This window comes from Uranotaenia lowii, chromosome 1 (assembly GCF_029784155.1).
Source record: "Uranotaenia lowii strain MFRU-FL chromosome 1, ASM2978415v1, whole genome shotgun sequence".
In the NCBI taxonomy this organism is placed as follows: domain Eukaryota; kingdom Metazoa; phylum Arthropoda; class Insecta; order Diptera; family Culicidae; genus Uranotaenia; species Uranotaenia lowii.
This window is the reverse complement of record NC_073691.1, coordinates 170,305,497-170,331,957: the sequence shown is the minus strand read 5'-3', so window position 1 is coordinate 170,331,957 and position 26,461 is coordinate 170,305,497. Positions and strand designations below refer to the sequence as shown.

Below are 26,461 nucleotides of genomic sequence, written 5' to 3'. Positions count from 1 at the left end.
AAACCCACAACATCGGAATGTGAACGAATTCAACTAATGATGAAGAAAGTTTTTAAAGTTTTTCCATTTAATTTGCAATAGACATAAATAAACCAAACGGAGTGATATGGCTGGCCAGTCTGGTTTTAACAGGGGCAGCGGATCCCGAACTTTGGAGGCACTTGTCCCGAACTGGTGACAGATTCCCTAAGGTCGTAAAATTCTTTCCTTCCTAACACCGAGTCACGATCGGGTTACCAGAAGCTGATCAAAAACATTGACACCTTACGGATGTAGCTATGTAAATACACGTTGAGATTTTTGGTCCCGATCCCGAGAGAAACTCGAAGTCTCTCGGAAATCTTCTGTCCCACACTGTGGAACCGAGAAGCAGTCCGGCAATATCACTCTCTGCCATGAACTAACACAGACAAAGCAAAAACTGAAATAAACCGGAATAATTTAAAGTACAACACAACCATTTTTTAATAATAATATATTAAAAAACCAACAGAAGCAACAATAGTAATTAATGAAACAAGATGATATATTTATATTTTTATACAAATCTTATTACAGGCAAAATCATGCAACCAAATACAAAAGCAACGTATTTAAGATAAAAAAAAACAAACAAAACCGATTAATTCCAGCAACTTCGGAAACAACACCGACCCGAAGAGCGGAATTTTTCTCTTAGCGTACGAAGCGTACGAAATCGAAACGCAAGAGACGCTAGAGAGAGAACAGAGAATGATTGAGCAAAGAACAAACACACACACAGATATATAGTCGTTTAAAAACCAAAAACAAATACTTAAAAGCAGTAAATTTTACCGTTAAGCATCCTTATTTGAAACCGTTTTCTTTTCCAAAATAAAAAACATACCAAAGCAAGAAACAACCATAATGAAAAAAATAGAAATATGCGCGAACACTGACGACGATTCAACAAATTGCGCTTATCGCACTCAGCCAAGATAAGCAACCAAAAAAATAAGCAAAACCGAAAACAATGCAAAAAAAGGCAACAAAACGTAATTCCACACATCTTAAGAGAGAAAAAAAAAACACAAGAGGAAACACTCAGCAGACTGTTAAAAATGTGATCAGATATATATTATATATACTAATAAAATAATACATTAGGAAAAAGGTATATTTAATGAGATATAAAACATTAAAATACTGACATTATAGGACAGCTACTTGAAAATAAAAAAAGAGTATGAGAGAAAGTGAGAAAGAGCGAGTAACTGAAAGAGAGAGAGAAGCTTCGCTGGAAAGTAGAGCAAGCGAACGAAAGGGAAAAAACAAGAGAGTAAAACATACTTGATCGTTTTCATTGAGGTGACCCTTTATCCGTAAAGCGAGAAACTGAATGAACAACAAACATAAATATATATTTTACTTTTTCTTGTTCTTCTTTTTTACAAATATTTGCGAATATTCGCTGTTTAATATTGAAATTTTATATACAAAATGTTTTTATATATACACCAAATTACAGAAGCATAAGCAGAAACAAGAAAACCAAACAAAGTGAAAGCTCTATGTGAACGATAGGACACTAAGAACTCATTAAAAGCAAATATTTATACAAAGCGAAAACAAACAAACAAACAAAAAAAGAGTAAATAAGAGAGTACACAAACAAAAGTATAAAAACAACATACAAAAAACAAACGTCAACCGAGACAATTATCTATTTATACAACAAACTATATAAGTTTACACTTACACACACAGTCAATAGAGCAATAGAATAACATTGTTAACCAATACGGAAAGTTTGTATAAGAGGATCGGTTATCGAAGTTTTTGGGATTCATTTTTTTTTTAATTTTCAATTGAAAGTAAAAAAATAAATTAAATCTCACAATTGAAGATTGCCGGTTTCGAATACCAAATTTCTCTATTGAACTGATAAAAAAAAACAATAACAATAACCGGATTCAGTTTATTATCGAACCAGTTCAGTTGAAATAGACCACGTGAGGGTGTCTGTGAGGTCCAGCCGGCTTTTGCGATAACGTTCAGAACCCCGTCGATGAGGGTTTTCGTCGAGTAACGGTCTCCCATGTAGCGGCGTTTTCGAGATGATGTTGGAGCACTTTTTTCCGGCCCTTACCGGGTACGGCCACCGTGATACCCTCGCGGTGGCCGTACAGTTTTTGAAAAACGAATCTTCCGAAGAAAAATTTAGGCCTTACGGGAAAAATTTGAACCCATTGGGTAGGATTATATCTAAATTGAAAATTGATTTCAACAGAGCAACACCTCCCTGTGTATCTGGTCTGCTCTGAACCTTGAGCAGCAGTGATTGCATCTTCATTTTGATGAGCGTAAGTTACGGCAAACCCGAAGCAATCGACCATGTGCGCGCTCGGCTTATTTCCGTGTCGATGGGTGTGACTAGTGATAGAGAAACAAAAGAAAGCAATAGTGGGAAAGATCATACGCGGAAAGATCATGGTATGCTTTGATGAAAGGTTCAGCAGGCATCGGCGGAGCTCGACGTGAACGCTCATGTCGGTCGATTACAGTATGTTTAGTGTGGTGGAATTGGCTAACGCGCCGTTGTACTGAAGCGGAAACTGCGGGTTCGAGTCGAGTCCCGTCGGTGAGTCTTTATTTTTTTTTCGAAAAATTCATGATATTTACGGCTTATGTTCTTTCTTTCTATGATATCTCATGTTTCTCTAATACTTTTCATCACTGCTACCGAACTTATGAGATGCTTCGGTCAGTTTTCGAGAAAAAATGCACAAAAACCGACTGTGCGTTTGTACTTTTAGGTAAATTTAGAATTTTAAAAACGATTTGTAATCGAATAAACAAATATTTTTGAATGAAGAACAAAGCAACAGTAACATTGGATGAACATAATACCGTTGAAAACAAAAGAAAAAAGTGTTATTAAAACCGTTCGTGGCAAATAATCAAAATCTGCTTTCTTTCTTGTTGAGATTTGGTAGTATATCAAAAATTTCTGAAAACACACACTCATGTTCAAATTTTTCCTAAGACTATTTAACTGCCCACATCCTTGGTAGTTTGTAGTTCAAAATTATGCAAATAAACATCGTTCAAATCATTGGTGGCCTATGCAAAAAAGCGCTGCCCGCAACATCGGGCGAGACACTTTGACAACCCAAACGTCGACATCGTTATGAATGTAAACCAGCAAACCTCCTAGATCTTTACAGCCGAACCATCACGACCAGGAATTTTATCTTATGAGTTTACAGCAGTCGAGTGCAGCGATCAACATCAGGCAAAGTTGATCGCAGCAATGTTTTATCGAATTAAAAAAAAATTAATGTGCATAGAACATTGAACCACAAATTGTCATGGCATGTGATCGATAACTAAACCCACATAGAATAGTGTGATGCGGGATCTTCAAACAGGTTCCGATCAAATCAAACAACTTGTATTACAAACAAATTTTTAAGTTGCAATTATCAACTACAACGTTTATTTCGTTTATCGGGAAACAAGCAAAAAATGAACCAAAACAAAATGGCGTCATTCTCGTCATCCGAAGACGCCGGTGGAAATCATTGACAGGAGTTGTTCCTAGAGTAGCCAAACACCATCAGTGAAGAGCGGTCGAACAACATCAGCTCTTGGAGAACTTGGCGCGAGTGTCCTGGAACACCTCTGACAATCTCGCGAAACAGAAGCTAGGAAACCAACAACTAGAGGAAAAAAGCATTTCTTGTCTCTGCAACCAAGGTAATATTGGTGTTTTTCGAACGAATTCTACCAAACAAGTCAGGTGTAATCGCACCGAGCAGCTGAACACAACAGAGAAGTTTATCGTGCAAAATAGAAAACAACGGAGTTCATATGCTAACAACAGAAGCTGATCAACAACACAGCTGGCATAGCTTCGGAAACGATTACACATCCATTTTGACTAAGACCACTGGTAGATTCGGAGATAATTCAGCAATCGATGCTGCGATTGAAAAAAAAAGATGTAAAAGAACGATAAAATTGAATATTCGGCGATATTCTGCTCGATGACGGCGCAAAACGGTTTTCGATGATTTGACTTTCAAAATAAAATTCGAAAATTACGACATTCATAAGGATTCTGAACGAAATTTCTATCCATTATTTGTTCATCAATTTTTTTTTCGTATTCTGAATTCTTCAGCTGAATTTAATTTTGAATTAGGATTCTGAGTTCGAATCGTTTTTTCCGATACCTGATTCTGTAATCTTATTCTTAAAAGAATTCATAATCACTCTAATATAGGGTTGCCAGAATTTTTTTCAGCATATATCCGGGCCAGACAAATCCGGACTATTTTATCTAAAACCCTAGCAAAATCCGGGCATTTGATTTCAAAATTGTCGACCGAAATCCGGGTAAAATTCAGGCAAACTTGGTCAAAATGCAGCAGTAACTCAGCAAAAAATGCTTGAAAAAAGGCTTTTTCCATCAAAACTTATCAGCAGATTTTAAATCGTATTTTAGGCTTCCAAAATTCTTTTCATGATTATTTTTATAAAATTCGAGAAAAAAATGCAAAAATTTTGTTTAATTTGGCAAATAAAGTGAACAAATCCGTGCAAAATCCGGTCTTTTTCAATGAAATCCTGGCACTAGGGCCGGACTTTTTCCAAACTTTGTATTGAATATCCGGGCAAACGTGGATAAAATCGGGCAACCTGGCAACCTTACTCTAATATGTTTTGTGAGCCTACTTGGTAGAATAATTCTGCTGAATCAAAGCAATCGAAAGATTCCCGTGCTTGAATTAAAGATTATCTTTCGATTGCTTTGATTCAATTTATAATCATTTGTTAAGGATTATCGTGTTTTAAAAATGGAATATTCATTTGGACTTTTGATTTTTGGTTTGTATAAAAAAAAAGAATTGATTTCGAAAATTTCAATGTTTATCTAAAACTGATTCTGGTTTTTTCTTCAAAGAAAACATTTTCGCCGTTATCGAGCCGCAAAGGATTTTTTGTTCAATAAACATACACACAAATCGCAAAACCGTTTGGATGTCGTTACTTTATTCGTATCATATGACGCAGACTAACACGTTTATGGTTTTAACGAGCATCCTCTGGAGGAAGGTACTCCAAGTTCTTCTCAACATTCGAGTCTTCAATTTTTGAAGAGGAAGAAAGGAAAAACTAGGAGTGTGTTCTTGAAAGAGGACGTTTTGTTTTAGTTTGTGCCTTCATAGGGCAACAGACAGCTTTCGTTCATAATTAAATGTGTACCACAGAAAAAAAACCGAGCAAAACCAAAAAAAATCGAATAAATCAACAGGATTAGCAAAAGTACTGCAAAGCTAAACAAAGCACAGCTAGCCAATAGAGAAACGATTTCAAATCAATAATAATTTCAACAATAGTGCCAGAAAACTTTTAAATATTACAATTTCAACAATACAATCCTATTTTCGATTGCAATAACGTGAAAAAGATGTGTTTTAGTGAAACACATAAACTAACTGAAAAACACGGAAAGGAATCAAAGGTGAAACAAAACGAAACCAATACCATGCAAACCTTTCCAACTAGTCATAAACGCAGCAGGCATGTGGAGAAATGCTCCACTGCACTGCAAACTGGAACAAATCAAATTTAGTGTAACACAAGTAAAAGTAAAATAAATAAATCTACAGCAAAGCGTGAGTGGGAAACACGAGTAAATAAACCTTTCAGTGTTAATGATATCAGTTTATAGGTAATAGGATTTAGCGATTGAAAGGTAGGACGCCTAGGTGGAATGAGATTGTTTTTATCTACCGGGATATCACATCCACCTAGCGATGAGAGAGTCCTGAAGAAATATAACCGAAACTAATAACATCGTAACCCGATCTAACCATAATCACGACATAAGCATCATGGGATTTTCGACTTCTAATTTTTTTTCAACGATTGTACCTCCCGGGGAACTCAAACACCGTCAAACAAAACCAAAACGTTGTAAACCAAAAATGTAAAGGATTTTGCAATCCACAGCTGGAAATAGAACATCACCAAGCGATAGACATTATTGTACAGAGATCGATGATATTCCAGTTTCACGTGTAACGAAGGTGAGCCACGATACAAATAAGAAGAAGCACAGTACCTTAAACAAGGTCTGCTAACTGTAGAGTGGAGTGTTTAAGGTGAGAGCATGTTCCAAAATATTACATAATTGGAGAACAACAGTTTTCAGTAATTTTTGTATAATATCGCCCGATTAAACCAACTCACTAACACACAACACAAACACTTGTATTACGAAGAAGAAGAAAAAACAATAGCAAATAATATTAAAAACAAAAGAAAAACAATTGTCACAGCCACAGAGCAGGCGGGGGCACTCGTCCATTAACCGTTAGCTCGAGCCATTACGAAAACCTTCGATACCGCAATCGGTGTTCGTCGTTTCTCTCGGCATGAGTGCGTCGATCGGCTGATCTTCGGGATTCATCCCTCGAATTCATCCGACGAGGTGCGAGGCTGTAACAACAAACGCGGGCCGATATGTTGGTAATCGAATTGGTGCATGTTCGTGGAACAATGGCAATTCGCAGCGACGGTTACGCGTGAGTGCGGGTGCCCGTTGCGCTCTATCTGCGGTCGGCGATCACGCTCATGTCGAGCTACGTTCGATTCGCGATCCGTACCACTTAGCAGGAGTATTAATTGGAATAATCAAGAAAACCAACCAATCAGAGAACCATACAATACAATGTATATGAATTTATCGAATGGAAGTAGACATTTTCTCGCCACTACAGCAAAACCGGATCCAATTGATGGAGCTTGGTATAGTGGGAGGAACAGATGTTTCGGTTGGTTCCGGGGCACCAACAATCGAGCTACCGAACATCGATTCCGAGCACCTGCCCTGCTCTGGAAGGGCGATCCGGAACAATAGCATTAAGCCGAGAACACAATCTCGGCATCAATGGTTTAAAGCCAAATAAAACCACCGTCACTGTTTCAAAGAATCAATAGAATTCAAAACAAGGCGATTATAATTTCCTAACGCCAAAATGAAAAAAAAAAACAGGAACGATATCAAGAGTGAAAGGAAGCTAGAAAGCGAACCAAGCGATACGATAGAATGGAAGGCTTACAAAAAACAGCACCCGAAGCTAGTCAAAGCCAACTCAACGCATCCAGCAGAGAAGCTTTTGTATAAAACTTTTAGAAACCAACCAGAAGAATGGATAGTGATCCAGTTCGCTGGAGCTTATTTGCAAATGCCGCAAACAGTTAGGACATCAGTGGTTTAAGCATTACAGTTAAGTTCTTTTACTCCAACAAATATGTTCAACGAAGAAAAAATCTCGGAAACAAATTTAAGCAAAAGGGGGAAAATAACGTTTTGACATTCAAGGACACTAAAAAAGGGTTAACTATATCGATACGAAGCACATGTGAAATATTCTACTGATTTAATGTGTTGAAGTTGCGTACGATAGTTTCAATATTTTATCTACTTTTTCGTGGAATCTAAAATCTACCTCAAGTTATATATTTCAAATGTAAAACACGGAAGAAACAAAATTATGCGAAAAATCATATTCTTCGACATGGATGTTCATTTTATGTTTTCACTATGAATATATAAGTTCAACGATAGAAGATGAAAAACCTTCAGTACTCCATAACCCTTAAGTTAAAAAATATGTCATAAGTTTTAACCTTTGTTAAAAAGTCACTTTCTATGCAGCGGCAGCTGGAAGTAAACAGCATTCACAGGCATGTAAAGTTTAAAAATGTGAAAAAAACATACACACACAAATGCAAGCTCAAAAACGATCGACCCAACCAGTCAGTATTAAAAACATCAGACTCCAACACTTTCTCCGATAGCAGTGTTGTGTGGACAAGCGATTTAATTTACGTGGGCAATTACACATGATCAGAATAGAAATATTGAAACACACATCAACTTAGAGATAAAAACGTTAGCAAAAGATTAATTCATTTCTAAAACAATATTTCCAACCACTGAAATGGGTCGATCGTGTTTTTTTCCTTATCAATAAATGCAGATTAACCTCCTCGGGGGCTCCGAAAAGTGCCTCCGGGGGAAGGTCAGAAAATGTACCATTATTTTAAGTTCCCACTCATACAAAAACAAACGAAACAAACAATAGCACACTGTTACGTGAGTCATCTCTACGGCTCACATTTTTTACTGATTTTCAATTGAACGAAAGAAAAACAAAGGATAAGAGAATTATGTTACCGAAACATCCATAACTAGGTCACAAAGCCATAGATCAAGAAAAGAGACTGTTTCGGTTTTTACTTAAATGAAGTGAATCGTTGTTTATTTGATAAAAACACACATACATTTGGTGACCGTTCAGTCAATTTGACTCGCGAAAGTCGAGAGCTCACCGATTAACTGATTTTCGAACGTTCAACTTACGTATCTATTGTTTCCCGATTCAGTTGATGATTTTTCGCTAGCCGTAGGTCATGACTAAAGATGACATATTTACTGATAGTGATTAGTCTTAAAGAAAATATGATAGGATTAAAATCGAAGAGAAAACTACTCTGGGTAGAGTGAAGGGTAAGCAAAACCAACCTCGAAAGGCAGATCATTCTAACATCGCCCAATGATTGTAGAGCAAGCAAACCAGGTGATCGAAGCTGGATCGGAGCTGAATGTTTTCGATTTTTCTTATAAAGACTTATTTCAACAGCCCGTTTTCGTACGCAACGCGAAGAAACGAAGACAAAAACGAAATGATCACCACCGTCAAAAATTTGTTCAGCACTGCCATCTGCTGGAAGCCGGTAACATTCATCTTCGCTTCCACCTTACATCACCAGTTGATGACATTCGAATAACACCAGTGCGATCACCCGGTTTGTTTGCATGTTGGTGAGAACAGTTTTTTGGTTTTCTAGTTAAAACACCAAACATCAGTAAAAAGCTGATTCAAACAAAATAATCCGGAAATACTAAATCACAAAGATTTTTATCAATACTGTTACCGATAACAACATTTATGTTTAATTGCGTTTACAAAACAGTGATACGGATCAAAATCAACTCTATCGAACAACTAGAAAAATTCCTACCAACAAAAGCGGAAAAGATCCAAACAAAGCAACTAAGGCTGGTGAGAGTATAAGTGCTCAAATTTTTGATTGCATTATTATTTTGGTCGAACCAATGACACTTTTTTGGATGATCCTCTTGATATTCCAACCTTGGGCTCATCCTTAAACGGTGTACCATTGGCGGCGTAGACCATCTTATCAAACATAATCAACGAAAACAATATCAGACAGCAGAAACACTTTCGGTCATATTTTGGAAACCATTAGGAAATATATGCAAATAAACAAAAATCTCAAGCCCTCCCGGTTGCCAGCAACGGAGGAAGGGAGGGCGAAGGCAATGTTTACCGGACATTTTTGCAAAGTGCCGAACCATCCGCGAAACGGTGCGGCATTTTATACTGTTTACGTTCAAGGAAAAACGCTTCTGTTTACGGTATACAGATTTAGTTGATTTACACACAAATGCATGCACACATTTACTAACACTGCGAAGCTATTGCGATGACGATCCTCGCAAGCTCGATCACGAAAAATCGATGCAAAGCAGGAGTTCAACGAAACAATTTGATTAAAAAGAAAGAAATAAGGTATCACCATCGGAAGAGAGTTTACAGCGCTGGGAAAAAAATCATTCAAGGAAAAAATAACAACTAGAAAGGTCCTTATTATTTCTAGAAGGGTGCTCAAAAATTTGAAGAAAAAAATAAAATCAAAACAGAATAAGCTAACAAATAGGCGATCAAAATTCAAGAACAACAAAATTTATCCTTGTACAGTTAATTTACCAAAAAATTGAACCAACATTATATTTGGAGAATCGAAATTTAAAAATTGTCGACAAAATTAGATTGCAAAACTATTGGGAGGATGTTTCAACTGTGCTGGATCAGATTCTAAAAAGAACCTACAATTGCGATGTGAAAATGTCGATAACAGTAAATTCTAACAAACTGAAGTATGATGGCTTAAATTATAAAAAAAAAAATCAAAGCTCAACTTTGTTGTCGGATTTTTCTTGCAACTTCTAGGCAGATTTTTCAGGATTCGTCCTGATTTTCGAGGGACCGACCTGATTTTCGAAAAACGGTTGAATTGTCCTGTTTTTTCAAAAATGATCTGTAAAATGTCCTGTTTAAAAAAAAACATATACTACGAGTGAAATTAAAGCTAAATGATGCCAACATCAAATAAATCTGTATTTAAATAGTTTAACCAATGATAATCTTCGATTTTGATGATATTCAAGCTAAGGTGCTGCTGGTTTCAGTTGCATAATTTGAGGCGTCTTCAGTACCTGAATTTCGCCTTTAATTATACAATCTAAGCAGAGCTGTATGTTCTTTCCATCATTTTAGTGGTGTCTTAAAAAATCCAGTTTTTTTTTTATCGCGGTTTCCTGATTTTAGTCAAAACCACCTGGCACCTCTGCTTCCAAGCAGCTTCGACTGCTCGAATTGTTCTTGTATGGTGCACGATTTGACAGTGGTGTAAAAATTCGTTTCTCAAATTCCAGTAAATTTGATCCAGCACAAACATAAATTGGAAAAGGGCTATTCTGCCCAACGGTAACAGCATCACTCTGCGAAATGATTTGGAATCTATTAATTTATTTCTTAGTTACAGTGATTCCAACTGCAATTACCGAACAAAACGAAAGATTTAAAAAAAAAACATTAAAAATCGACACAGTTTGGACAAATGACAATATGAAACGTACATAATGGCTACCAAAACTACCCTTTTTGATAAAACGAAACAACCGTTATCCAGTTTGGTTGACAATCGCTAGTTTTCGGCACTTTTGGAGGCAATATTTTCGATTTTTCGTTTGGGGAAAAACAAAACCAAAAGAAAACAAAAAAGCAAAACAACTCTAAAATGCGAAAGAATGCGATTAATAAAAACTAACAAGTAGAAAACACGTTCTCGGCAATGTTTGGGATTTCCGGTCTAAAATATCACGTAAAAAGTACAAGCTTATTTGAAGCACCTTCGCGCCTTATCTTTAAGAGAAGAGAATATGGAGTAAACAAACAAACAAACAAAAACTAAGTAAGAGTAATCATTATAAAAACAAACCAAGAAAAAAAAGAATCATAAAAACACAAATTTTTGTGAGACAATGATAAGGATAAAAATGCAACAAAACAATTGTGTGTAATTTATACCAAAATCTGCCTTAAATTATATTTTCTTATATACAAAAAGAAAAAAAAAGTGAGCAAGAAATTTTAAACTAAAAATGAAAAAGCGAAATCATAACAAAACAGTCTATTGTATAATTAATTATTAGAACATCTACTAGCGTGATTATTTGCTTAACAAGGGTAAAGTGGAGCGAATATTATAACAAACGACCACGTTCAAAGGATTGAAACAAAAAAAAGGATAATCAAACGGGCATTCAAATTTGCCATATGAATAACCCACAAGCTCGAAAGTTATCCAGCAATTTGGAACTGATTTGGCTATTTGACAAAATTGACAGTTGTTTGATGACACTTTTCATGGACAAAATAATTCGTCATATTTCATTTGCAATAAGTGGATTTTCAACAATTATCACCTCATTGGCACGACATTTAAATTGACTCTTCTTTTATGAAACTCGAAATTAAAGCAAAATTCAATAGTTGAATCCATGTTAATTGTAGCATAAAGTTTTGGAAGTAAAAATTGTAACATTCAAAAGTTTGGAACAAAATATAATCAACAAAAAACGAAAGCGACTGAATGATTCTTTCAAATCAGAACTGATGTAAAAAGACGGAGGAAACCGAAAAACTTGTATCAACACTCATTTTTACACCGAATCAAAGGCATGCACTTTAAGAGGAATAAGACAACAATAAACTAGCAAAACTTTCAGTTTGTTTTTCCGTTCTCAACTAGTAGTAAGAAAAGAAATTTCAAAAAAACGAAAAATGAGCAGAAACTGTAGGATATGAATAATCAGGGTGTTAATCCTGGGGAAGTTATTGAGGCGTGATCATGAAAAATGAATCAACAAAACCTTGATATCGAAAAAAGGGGCAAACCGCGAGTATAGAACCAACAAGAAAAAAAAAACACAAACACGCAAAAAAAACAGAAACACTTTCACTGAAACCAACATCAGCATAAACGAACATCGGAGAGCATGAGCTTGCAGGCAAGGGGCTCATGCCTCTCGGGGACAAAAATCTGAAATGCATAAGGCTTGGTCTATGCTCCAAACGGAATATTACCGGCGAGTGGAGCGAAAACTTTGAAAAGTTCCGCTCATAGTGGTATGTAGTATATGTAAAATTGTTGGAAGCCAAACCACGCAAAGGGAAAGGAACAAACTTTCTTAAATTACTATAATTGAAAGCAAAAATTAAAAAAAAAATATTTAAATACAAAAACAACTACAATTTATTCCCAAGAAAAAATATTCACAAAAAGAAAAAAATAAAAAAAAATAGTCATGGTAGCGGTTATTTCTAAAACAACAAACATTTGGCCACCGTTTAAGCAGAAAACTTTTGGAAACCGGCGGAAATTTTTAATAAGAGCACGGCCGGCCGCGTTCATTCCAGGTGGCTCTGTCGTCGGAAGGTTCGTGACCGTGCCGGAAGAGATATTTCAGTTTGTTAGTTCTCCTTAGTTCACACACAGGTTTTCGGTTGTTTATCAAGACGAGCTAAGGCTCGATACTATAAGGTTTACGCAGTTGACATTTAACACAGCCAGTGTATACAATAGCAGAGAAATAATATTTGAGATTTATGATTTACAGGATGCCACAATCGCTGACCCGATTTGGGCGCCACTTTGCCGCCCGGAAACGCTCCCGGAAGGCACTGATGGACTCAGTTGGGATGACTTTACTGTTGAAGGACTTTGAATCGACTCGTTGTTTGGGGAAAAATGCTAGAATATATTTAATAGGGGATTTAAAAGAAACTGGTCTCACCAAAAATGATGTTTAGATTACAAAAGAGACAATGGAGGTGAATTCCATCTTAAACATTTTTTTTAATTCTGGAGAACTACAATCGAAAATCTGGATTTTTGTAAAAAAAAAACCTATACGATCTAGCGCCAAAGTAACTTCAAAATTCAAACAAATGTAAGCTATCAACGAATCGTTTCCAAAGTTCTTCTTCTGTTTAGCGAAAACTATACAATTTTGTACAGTCTTAGTTTCTAGAGGTTTTCACATTCAGTTCACATAAATTGTATGCAAGTTCATAATTGAAAGTGGATTATTTATCGAAAAAAATGATTATGAAATGTTCGACCAACACACGCGAAAGCAATTGGAAACCAGATTGGCCAGTCAATCAGCTACTAGTTGTTGCATTAGATTCGTCAGTAATTTACCGAATAAGAAGATCTTCGTTTCATAATGGAAATTTTTCTTCAAAATTCAAAATTCTTCGAGCACCGGTTAAAATTTCAACATTCGAATCAGCGACAGGCCCAAAGTAAACAAACACGGCTCACGGATGAGCAAGGATCATATCATATGTTTTCGTAAACATTTTTGGCAAAAAAAAAATTGAAAGTGATTTTCAGTAAACAACAGCATTGTTTCACAACTTTAATTTATAAAAACAAAAAACAAAAAGTTAAATTCAGTTTTTTAATGTTGAGAGAACAATACAATGCGATTTTTTTTTTCAATAAAGTGTTCTTTGTTTCAAAGATTTGCGATTGATTATGGTCCAAGCGTGTTTATGTTGCTTCAAAACCAGAACAAAATTGAGAGATTTCAATGTTTGGTAATATTGGCATGTCTGGAATCCTATTTCGATGGACGCCTGTCGTTCAACTTCAGGAGGAAATTTCTAGAATTGGCGATACACGGTGCTCGGTATCGGTGTTCGTTGCAAATCGTTCGTTATGGAAAAATCAAAATCCAGCCCATGATCAAACTAACACTCTTCATGATCATTTTGACGAAATAACAGCTTCAATTTGAATGACAACAACACAAAACTGACGGGCGTGGGTGGGTGGATGATGTAGCAGGAACGAAACAGTGTCGCCAATAAATGTTTCCCAAAGTGAGGAATCCCCACAGCGCCCGTCACTCAACCAAGGTTCAGTTGCGATCGTACTCACACAAACAGCCGGACATTCTCAAAACTGAAATAGCCATATTTTTAATCTCTGACACAATCCAGTACCGTTCTTGCAATAGTAAAACTGAAGGCAACCAAAAGAAATAAAACCAAAACAATGTTTAGACTTTTGAGTTTCATCCCTGACACTTTGCGGTAAAGGGGATAACGTTTGGACAACGTTTTATACTATCAGGCAAACACCTTTTGGCAGTGAAATTGCAATAGAAACACACCATCAACACGAAACAAAATTACTCCAAAATTGTAATATTTTACAACCAAAAACTACACGGCAAAACACAAACTTGGGCCACAACGTCCGATCTAAAGTGCCTTCAAGAAAAAAATAATAATAAAAATATAGAATGTTGATTTTTACAAAAAGAAAAGTAAATAAATAAGTTTTATATACAAAAAAAAGAGAATAAAAAATAAATAAAAATGGGCCCATTTAATAGACTTCTCGCCCCACCAAAATGTACGGCTGTTTGTGTGCGATCCGGTGTTGTTTTTCTACGTTGTGATGTCAAATCCATAACCACATACAACCAAACACGAAAAGTGAACAAAACCGACCACTACAATGCAATAGTCAAAAACCGGACTCTTTTGTTTCTCACACATACACACACCAGTAAAAAAACTACAGAAACAGCAACTAACGTGAAGGAATATTTAGAAATAACACGTCGTATGCACCATGCCAATAAAAAAAACCAAAAAAAAAGACAACTAAACATAAGGTACTATCAAAACAATGAAAAATTCAAAATTAAACTGTTACGTATCAAATTGTCATGGAGATGGCAAACACAGAACGCAGGGCCCATAACTCAAATGGTGACCCGCCGTTTGTTTGTCATTCACGTAACTGCTCGTCAACGATTGCTCAGAACTGGTGTGGACGTCTGGCGCACATTCGAGCAGTATTATTGTCACAGTACGTCAAACTATTAACTCATCGCAGCATAAAAGGAAATCAAAGTAAGTCGAGGAAAACCAACCATGCATAGCAAGTAGAATTTCAAATAAAAAAAAACAGTTATTTAACCAAATCTACGAACACAGACACACAAACACAAAACTAAATGATGTAAAATGTAAGCATGCTACCAAATCTACTAATCCATTTGTAAGCGAATCAGTTTGTCCCTTTTCCAGTACACTTCCATCGAAACAGTCCAGGGTTGTGGTCCTCCGCAGGAAAAAGACGCAACCCTGATGACGTTTTTCATTTTTCTTAGTTGAATAAAAAAAAACACATACACACGCATACCCATTAAATCTCATTAATAGACAACAGAGAAACCGTTAAATGACTAAACTAACAACAGCATCAGAAAATTATATGGTAGGACATACTACCATCGAAAAGTTCTTCTGCAGAGAACCGGAACAACAAACACAGAAAGCGCAGAAAGACGAACGAGGACGATTACGAAGCAAAACGAATGAAAACACACTAACACAATCTCACAATGGGAACGTAATCAACACTGAAAGGAAGAAAAACAAACATTAAAAATAAATAGTGAGCAAAATGAAAAGAAAAATTTCCAAAAACTTATCAAACTGCAAGAAATAAAATGATAAAATAATTGACAGCAAAAAAAACATAAAACTTATATCCGTTTAGCAGCAGTGGCGTTGAGCAGAGCCGCTGAAATAAGCGTATATGTTTCAGTTAAAGCTTTCTTTTTTGAAACTATGCTTTCCTTAGATACGAGTCGGAGATTCAAACGGGCTAACAGAGAAAGCGATTCTGATAGTAAGAACTACTAACAATTTTTGTAACCATTAGTTTTACGGATTTTTTCTGTTTGTTCCTATTGAAGATAAATGGACAGCAAAAATAAAAAAAAACAAGCATACCAATATTTGTTGCTCACTTGGTTGATCATAACCGTAATATCAGTTACCATTATCACTCGAAAGTACTGGGCAAAACATTAGTTTAATTTGTTTTTTTAGGATTGCTACTGCTCTTCGCGGTCGGGAATATCCTGAACCCGAAGAGCATTTGAGCGATTTTGTTGTAAATGAATATTTGTTGATTTGATTCCAGTTTTAGTTCAATTCACTTACGATAGTGCAACACTGGACTTTCGAGCGCCAGCAATTATTTTCAGCAGACACTGGAATAAATTTTGTATTGAAGAATCGTCAATTTACTTAAAAGTGTAAGAAAAATGGACAAACCAGAAGAAACAAACAAAAAAAAAATCTTAAAAGCTACTACTATTGATGAAATCGAATTGTAATTGATGCAAATTAATGTGAACAGAATAACTAGGTTTTCATTTTGAAATAATTCAAAATATCACAACAAGCAGCAAAGCAAAAAAAAAAAGAATTCCAAACAATTATTCAAATTACAACTATAAAGTAATAATAAACAAGAAAAAAACAAAACCGCGCCTGACCCAGTGAGCGCACGGAAGAGCAGAGTCGGGGCTAGGCCAGAAACTATCTTTAGTAGATTTAAGGGAGTGCTTTTGGACACTGATGCTGGCTTCGGTGGACCCGTGATGAGGTGGAATCGACGGTATTCCAGTGGCAAATTGCAAAACGATTTAGACTCGGCTTCAGCAACAATCTTTCGATACGTGCCAATTTGGGCGATTTACTAAATTCAAAACTACAAGCGAAATTCCTCCACTTTCAGGCATTTTTGGGGAACAACTTCATCGGGATCTGCCAATACCGTTTGGGGAAAAATGGTAAAAGGAATGGGTTAGATTGCATTACGATGCACTTGGATTAGGACCGGATTGACTCGTTTGATGATTCCTATAACTGGTCTAGACACCCGTTCACTGCTTGGACACTCGGTCTGCGGTCAGTGCTGCGCAGTATTTATTTTTTGTAATCTAATTTTAATCACACACAATCACACAAACACACGCGCATATGTATTTATTCTCTATTTAAATGCAAAACAGAATGAAATAAACTCAGTCAAAAGCAGTAAATAGTATCAAATAATCAGAAATATCCAAAATTATTTCTCAGCAAAAGACAACCTACAGCAGAAAGAAAAATGAGTACTCAAAATCGATACCTAAAAGAAGAAAAAAAGAACAAAACCAGCCAGTAAATGACTATAAATTACATAAAGAGAACTTCAATTCCATGCACGCTTCTACAGCAAAAGAAAACTATTCAAATACTTTACCAAAACAAAACAGGCAAAAATACATCCAAAAATGAAATCAAGAAAGTTAAAAGCTTATTTCCATCATATTCTTTTCCACCACCACCACCACCTTGTCAATCCAACGATCCGGGAACGATTTTGGCACAATTTGGCACTATTTGGAAAGCGTGACACTGAATGTCTGTAGAACACACATACACAAACATACGAAAATGTATTACTAGTGTTTTGATGGCTCTATTATATTGTATCAAGTGAAAGAGCAGCCAACAGCAGCTACAATAACAACTACATCAACAAGCGTATCAACAGAGCATTGGCAACAACCGATACGATCAGTGACAACCAACAGCGAAAATAATTGAAAAAAAAAAACAAACAAACAAAAAACAAATATTTTCGGTACTACTTGGGAATTTTGAGTTCTTTTTCAGTCATACGTAATCACCATAATTTTTTTCAATAGAAAGTTTTGTGAGAGGCATAACCGAAGCAGCAATAGTTGAAACATAATCAGTGAAAGGAAAAACCAAACTCGTATACCCACAACACACAGATTTAGCCACGGGTTTAAGATGTTCTCGGCGCAGTTCCACATTTGACGACACGGAGGAAACAACACGCGGGAAGAATCAATCCGAAGCAGCGAACAAGAGGAACAACAGCAAGCGAGGAAAAGCGCGGACACACATCCCAAAACCGAAACCAGAATGCGAAATTACCAAGATGCTCAGTCATCAAAACCAATAGAAACTCGAGATTTAAAAAAAAAACTTACAAAAAAAATACAAACAATCCCACAAACAGCAAATGTTTATGCTATGTACGACAACAATAGACCAGGAAAGTACCCGTTTCCATCACGCGAGAGACAACAAATGTGGAAGAATCAACGCATTCGAAGAAACAATAACAGCAATATCTCCACACGGCCGAGTCGAGGCCAGGTTTCTCGCCCAGTGGGCATGGGTACGCGTTTCTTAATAATTTCTTTAATTTGTTTAACAACTCCAGCTCAGTCGAACCGGGAGATGAGATGATCAGTATGACAGACGGTTTGGCATCCCTGGATCCCGTACTTCGAAGAACATAACCGATCTTTTTCTTCCGGGATAACAGGAAAAGGCCAATTGGGAGAACCGGTGAACATATTACGAGAGCGCCAGCTGGAGTTTGAATGTAAATACTTAACACACATGATTATTTACCGATTTTCATTTTTATATACCAAACACACACAAAACTCTCCGGTGCGGGATTTTTCTCATCGGAGAATATATTTTTAAGTTGAAATAGGATAAAGTACCTAAAAATATTTCAGATAAATGCAGATTATAGTGAAGAAAACCAAGCAGATGAAAGAAAAACTCAAAAGAAATGTAGTTGAAAATCTTTTGCGAGAAAAGAAACATTTGTGCCAAAATTCTTGACAAAAAAAATCGAAACAGTAAATGCTGGAAATAATGACACGCTTACGAGCAAAATTGGATTATGTTTTCTACCAACACCTTCCGGAAATGAAAAGCATTGATTTCGTACTTTTTTTCGTTGGATTCACAATCTACCATTCTGGGTAGAATGGTGACACATTTGGAAAAATAATGCTTATTGAGTACTTAAAATGAGCACCAAACAAAAAAAAAGGAAATCAAAACAACATGAACTATATAACTGAACAAAAAAGAACAATTTTGGCGATTTTTCAATGCTCTTAAATGTTTTCTTTTTTGATTGCAACATACCCATAAAAATGGTTCCTCTCAAGTAGGGAGAGCCACTTATATCAATGTGTCGAGTCTATCGTATCAGAAAACCAGATTTTAAATATTGCAAATCCACATCCAAACAGTTTGAATATCATAAGCAAAAACCAAAATCCGACGATTAGTATAATCAGCAGATGCAGAGAACAAAAAAAAACTCTACTTACAAAATGTGTATTAATCTAACAACAATAACAGAAGCAAAAAAACGTGAAATAGAACAGCAAACATAATTGACAATGGATACTAACTACTCTTACCATCGCAAATACAAACAGAGAAACGGTTGAAAATAAAACTCAAACACAGGAAACAACAATAGCAAACGGTTAATTTTGTGCAACTCCAGCTCATATAAACGCTGAAGAGTGGTGTTCTCGCTTCCTTCGGAGAAGCTTCGACTTTTGCCGGGAGATTGTGGGTTTCAAGTTTATTCGATTTTAATGTTCAAATGCTATTTGGATGCTTGGTCATCATCATCATCCGAAATGGTTTCAGGGTCATACTTTCCCACAGGGTACAAAGTAAGACCGTCGAACCATTGATGGGATCTAAATTATTGAGATTCGAAAAGTTCTAAATTCCTATGTAAAAGCGACCATTTGATCAATAGAGCAACCATTGACTTCATCTAGTTTGACATTTGCTGAGAATTGACACCGGTCATTGTGAACAGTGTTTGTGAATAAACTGTAAGCAACTGTTCTATGGGAAAAAAGAAAACCAGCTTCAGAAAACTGGAAGTGATTGCGATCAATGGATCTCGTAGAGACATAAATTACAATCAAAATAATATTGTTTGGCCGAAATTATATAGAGACCGGAATGTTTGGAAAATTACAAAAAAAAATAATCACGGAACTAAAATCATATTTCAAAATCCAAATTTAATTTAGTACATCTTGAATAAATTATTGGAATTTATGTTTTAGGAATAAACGATCTCTGTTGAGTGATGTGAAGAGCATTGTATTATCTAGGATTAGCATCTGTATCCGTGGTCTATTCTTGGGTTCATTTTTAAACGGTCTTATTTAACACAATTTTAATTTAAACGATGTTTTTAACGATTTTCTCGAAATAAAACGATTTACAGCAACAACAAGAGGAACTAGATTTAGCTTCACAAAAAGGTGAAAAAACGATGCGGTTAAACATGACCATGATCTTGAAATGTTCAGGACCGTTCAGAACATTCAGCCCACCTTTTATAGTTCCGGAACATCCGTAATTTGGGTCTACATATTTTCAAATCAGTTTCTTGTCATTTTGAGTTATTTTTCAAACCACTTGCAAAGTTCAATAAATAAAAACTTTATTCATAGAATCATGGGCCAGATTTTTCACTAACACATTTTACGGATAATCCGTGACAATCGAAAAACAGACAAATTTTAAAATGCGTTTTTCAACATTCAAATTTTTATAATCTGTCAAGAAAGAGTTGACTAAACTTATATATAAAAACAGCTTATTAATATCAAAACGAAAAAACAATCCATGGTTATTCATCAACTGTTCAAGGATTTTTGAAGTTCCTTGTACCTTGCCATGCAATATTGAATATCGTTATAGAACGACTTAGCTCATATCGGGACAGGATCGTTTTCTAAAAAATGGTTTCCCAACAGCTCTTCCAGTCCATCCTTATCCGCAAGCACTGGTTTCCTGTAACAATTCTGAAACATTCTCTTCAGCCATATCATCGAAACCATCGCCACCAATGACATGAGCCAGGAAAATAATTCTCATTCATAATGAAAACTTTCAAGCTTCTGGAACGGTCAGTGTCGGATCCTTTTCGATCGTTTCCAAAACAAATTGCTTCGTCCTGCCTATGAACAGCTTCTTGAAGTATGCTATTATGCCCTGGTCAAAAGGCTAGATCAACGATGTTGTGTTTGGTGGTAAAAATACCACTTTCACATTCGAATGTTCCAGCGTAGGATGACCAGGGGCATTGTCAACCATTAGAAAATCATAAAACTGTTTTCCCTTTGTCTCCAAATAGGCTTGATTTTCAGGGACGAGCATTTCTTCGAACCACTGTCTAAAAACGATTTGCGTGACCCATGCTTTTTGGTTAGCTAACCAATGTACCGTAAGCTGATCAAAATCCATGCCCTTCAAGGCACGAGGACGAAAAGATCCATTGATCAAAAGTGGCTTAAAAAGATGGTCTCCCGATGCACTCGCGCACTTCGCAGCTTAAAATCCGTTTGTCGATTTATCGATTTTGGCCAGATCGATTCTAGTTCTAGTCGGCATGCGCTTCCAGAACAGATCTGATTAATCCCCGTTGAAAACCTGGTGGGCATTGTTGTCTCCCTCCCGAATTACGGTAGAAAATTCTGCCAGATAATTTCTTGCGGCGGCTTCGTCTGCTGAAGCGCTTCCTCACCGGAGCTTTACCTTATGGAGAGAATATCGCTTAAGAAATCCGGCGAACTAACCGGCACGAGCCTTAAACGACTTGATTCCATCACTCGAAGACGATTCCAGTTGTTGGACGAGGGCGCTGTGCAGTTTTCGTGCTTTTTCCCGAATGATTGGATCATTCAACGGAACCCTCTTTTGGTTATGGTCCTCGATCCTTTTCCATTTTTTCGATTGCGGGATCACGAGCGACACTGCATCACGGATTCTTTTTTCGTTCTTTTTGACTGTTTTTACTGCAGCGTAATTTACAGCGAACTTTCTGCTTATTACTACCGGAGTTGCGCCTTGAGCAAGGCAGTCGAGGATTTCAATTTTCATCTCCAGCGTAAGGAACGCCTGGACTTTTTCTCCGAAGTAGCCATTATTTACAAGGTTGCACCTGTGATGTAAGAACAATGATTTGATAATAATATAAGATTTAGGTTATTTAAAATTACCAATGGATCCAAGAATCGGAGGACGGCCGAAAAACCGGTAGCTGATTGGTTTTTTAATCACGTAAACACTTCTGAGAAAAGAAAGTTGACGTAGGGTTGAAAAAATCTCCATGATAGACTGATCTTCGTTTAAACGGTTTTTTTTATACACGTACAAAACAATCGTTTAAAAAAGAATCCGGTGCAAGAAATAGTCCAACGAGTGACATTGAAGCCCACGTCTTAAAGATGAAAGCCTTCAGAGAAGCGCTTGTTGACTGAGAGGATTCGTAGGTCTTTGCTTGATCAAATAGTGAAATAGTCGGACTGTTAGGAGGCCAAAGATCCTTAGTCAGAAACTTCGTTTTTTTCCTCCACTCAGGTTTGGGTCCGTTTTTAAGGTATGGCAAGGGCTCCATCTTGTTGGAAAACAACATTCTCGGGTTTGCTGTAGTTCGCCCAAATCCACGGTAGCACCTGATTCTTCAAAATGTTCGTGATTCTAGGATTCTTGTTAGTAAACTTGTATTTTACACTCTCTGGAACATCCTCAACCTTCAGGGGTAAAATATGCCGATCCTTACGTGAATTGGACACCGGATCAACCGAAAAAAGTTTCTCGCCGCTTAGAAAGCAATCGCTCCGGGCGCTTAAGCCACAGTGCTTTATTTCGTTCTTTTATCAAATGGTGCTTTGCTCATGCCCTTGATGATGCTTTGAACTCATCTTTGACCTATCGATGCATGAAAGAATTTGAGATATTCGCTTCCTCAGCCAGCCTCCGGATTGATACCACTAGATTTTGCTTCACTTTCGCCTTGACCGATTCTACCATTTTTACAGCATTTTTACACCACGTGCAGGCCGTGGCCTTCAACTATCCGGCTTCCGTGGACATGGAAAAAAAACTTTTCACGCGGTAAACAATCGCTGGAAGATTCTGGGCGAGATTCAAACTGGTCACTACCTTTTGTGTACATCTTGCCGATATAGCGGATACCATACTTCTGCATTGTTTACGTCAATTGACAGATGAAGGTTAGAGCTAATACACTCACAAAAAATTATCCTCAAAAATGTATAAAAACAACCCAAACAGACTTCCAGAAATTTTCGCATTTTTCAAGATGTCGCACTGTACGTCAAATTGGTTCCATATCTCATCAGTTTTGGACCTAAGGAATGGGCTAGTTCTAAAAAAGGTCTAAAGGTCAGATGAAACTGGTTTTATGGACCGACTTACACAAAACAATTTAATGCGTTTTGCACGATTGAGTTCAGCTTCTTTTTCTGAAAAAATTCCAATTACCTTCAAATTTATAATAAAAATCTGGTTTCGGTAATTGAAACCCTCATTTGAATTGTATTTTGTTAGCAGTTTCGATTCATGTTCTGAAAAAAAGGGTTCGGGAAAGGTGTTTAAATTTTCAAGCTAGTTCAACCAAACGACTACTGGATTTTAACCTTTGTTAACAAGCCTTAGTGTCGAAAAAAGTCCTGAAATTTTTGAACGGGAATTTTCTTGAAGCTTAACCATATCTTGAAAATATTTGGGCGTTCAACACATCCTAGAAGAGGGGGCTATACCGACTGTTTGAAAAAATGAAAACAACACAGCTTTGAACAAAAAAAAATATCCTTAGGTAAAAAGGACAAAAGAAAATTATCGCTGAAAAATCGAAGAACTTATCACGCTAAGTCGTCAGAACGAGATGGTCAATGATTTGGGGAAAAAAAAACATTTGATTTAAAACCCACAGTTTGACTCGAGCAAAAGTTCAATACCACTCTCTGGTGTTTGACCTACTCAACACTAACAATAGACAGGTTTACAATAGTGCGGCCCATTCCAGGCAAAAAGGGATAAATTTTTGAGAACAATATTACTAGTTAAAACAACATGCGGAACAAAACAAACCAAAATTCATTCACAGAGAAAAAGAAAACAAAACCAAAAAGCAAGCCAACAATTTGTTCATAAAATTTGGACTGATTACTTATTAGTTACATTTTTTCAATCTGGGACTGTTTCGAAAGCAAACCACACATCGACCTGGCAACCCTTTGAGATGACGGATTCAAGTTTATCGATATGTTTTGTAAGATTTAAAAGTATAGAATTTCGATAAAGTGTGAAGCAAAAAAAAAGAACGTCCGATTCTTTTCCCTTTGTTTGAATGAATTTTGCGTTCCAAAAGTTCAACACTGAGCTCGGTTGTAGACTAGTTTCTTCACCATTAGTTTGAGTTCTATTTTCATATCTTATGCGTTATAAATTTCTTAACGGTTTAAATCACAAATTATAGGGATATGGGAAAGCTTAAAAGATTATTAAAAACCATCAAGCGAGGAATGATAAGTTAACTCTAGCAAACATCTTAATGGAAGAAACAACAACACTATGTTATGTTTTTGGAAATTTTGACAAAACATTGCGCAGTAACCAAAACAAACAGAAGATAACAAAAAAGTTTGGCTCCAACAAATCCAAAAAATAAAAATAAAGTCATTCAAACGAAATCATCAAACACTTTCTGTTCACTTCGGTTGTAATTTTCGATCAAAAGATGGTAGTAAGTTTAACATTTGGGAAACTTTGAAACCAAACATCGTTTAGAAAACCAAATACGACCAAGCGAAAAACTACTGCGCAACTAAAAATGAAACAAAAAAAAAACAAGTCCCTAAGCAAGCCCTAAGCAAACGGCTACACTCCAAATGGGTAGCTCTCAATGAGAAAACAACTAAATTAGGCGGTATGATTGCAGCCACGTGAGTGATTCGGAAAAAGGGCGACTGCCGTACGTTGTCAACGCTCAAAGGAATGCTGTTTTATCAATAGCAACACACTACGAATATACTACAACGTAAAAGTAAACCAAAAAAAACATTTTAGAACACAACAACTCAAACCTGTAAAAATCCTAACCAAAAAGAGTATTTTTATATCAATATTTTGTAAACGTTGGTGTAAAATAACTTTATGAAACCAGACAGAATCCTATCCTAAACCATATTGAGGCAAACCAGTAAGATAGATAAATTTTTAGATAAAGGAATTGTAAAAATGTAAACTTTCGGCAAGGATGCTCTAATTTAAAGTACAGAAAACATACATTTAGGCCATTAAATATTATCATACTCGAAAACTAAATTTAAAAATCGAACCATTTTATTCAATGTATATAAAACATCGCAGTGTGGAACCAAAAAGTAACATTCTTCAGCATTATTCGTAGCTTGACAACATACGACTTTCGTCAATTCCTCGAATGCACCGTTTAGGGCTTCTACATTCTCGTTACACGAGAAGGACACGAAAAAGCAACAAACAAAATGAATATTTCCATATATTCCAGTTCGGCAGCGATAATTTTAACAAAAATCGAACTATTATGAAATATTTTATTTGAAGAAAAAATAAAAAAAACGAAACTGTTGAGAGACAAAAATCCCAATGCTAATTTGACATGGTGATGTAACAAAACAATGATCATTATACGAAAGAAGAAAAAAAAAACACCTAAAACAGGAAAACTGGAACCCGTCAACCAGATCCTGGGCGGCAAACTTCAGATTGAACTTTCGAAACAAGTTAATTTCCTGAAAATAAACGAAAATCTAACATTCTGAGAAAAACGAGAACTTTCGAAAAAAGAAGATTAGAAAAACGATAACGTGGCAGCAGCAGAGCCGACCAATCGTTCGCGGGACAAAAACAAAACGTACAAAAACGGAAAGTATCTTACTTTTTATGGCAGAAAAATGTTCTGTTTTTTTCATGCGTTTAGTAAAGGTATCATTGTAAAATGAAGAAACACTACGACTAAATCAGAAATCTAGTATAAAAGAAATTGAAAACAAAATGTTGAACAAAGAGTCATCATGAAAACAAACGATAACAAAAGGAACAGATTTTGTTGAACGATGTAACCTTAAGCGATATATATAACAAAAAAAACCATGAACATACATTCTTACGTTTGAGAATATTGTTTCTCAAAATTTCTATCAAAATTATAAATAAAATTTAAGGAAAACCCCCAAAAATGAGCAAGAAAAACTAGTCATATGCGAAAACAGACAAAAGAATCTACAGAAAATTGTAAAAAAGTAACAAAACTGTATTATAAAGGTCGATTTCTAGAGGAAAAAAATTATCAATAAAAATAACGAATAAAAAAAAAACAAAATAAAACTAAAACAATACCTACAAGTGGTTGACGCACATAATAAAACCGTTTCAAAAACAAGAGGAAAACAAAACCAAAACACAATTGCGAAAAAAAGAGACAGATAATCCTTTGAGCACGCAACGCAACAAAGCGCGAAACATGAACATCAAATCGAAGAAAAGAAATAAAAGCAAAGAACAACTGAAAAGAGGTAGAGAGCACGAAAAAGAATTGAGTAAGCAGAAAATACGACTAGAACAGATAAAAAAAAATTAAGATCCACGGTCAAAACGAAACAACAAGGTAAACCTTGAAACATTGAGGCTGAACGCAGAAGCGAAAAATAAATGCGAAATTCGAAGAAAAAAAA

General features: G+C 36.0%; 1 protein-coding gene across 4 annotated transcripts in view; it reads left to right on the top strand.

The window, feature by feature from the left end:
* LOC129749654 (homeobox protein prospero) overlaps window positions 1–26,461 on the top strand; it is a 246,547-nt gene extending 220,086 nt beyond the window's left edge. For all 4 annotated transcript variants that reach the window (XM_055744859.1, XM_055744929.1, XM_055744720.1 and 1 more), the window contains one exon: window positions 1–26,461. This exon is cut by the window's left edge and continues 11,614 nt beyond it. The gene's annotated coding sequence lies outside the window, so the exon portion shown is untranslated.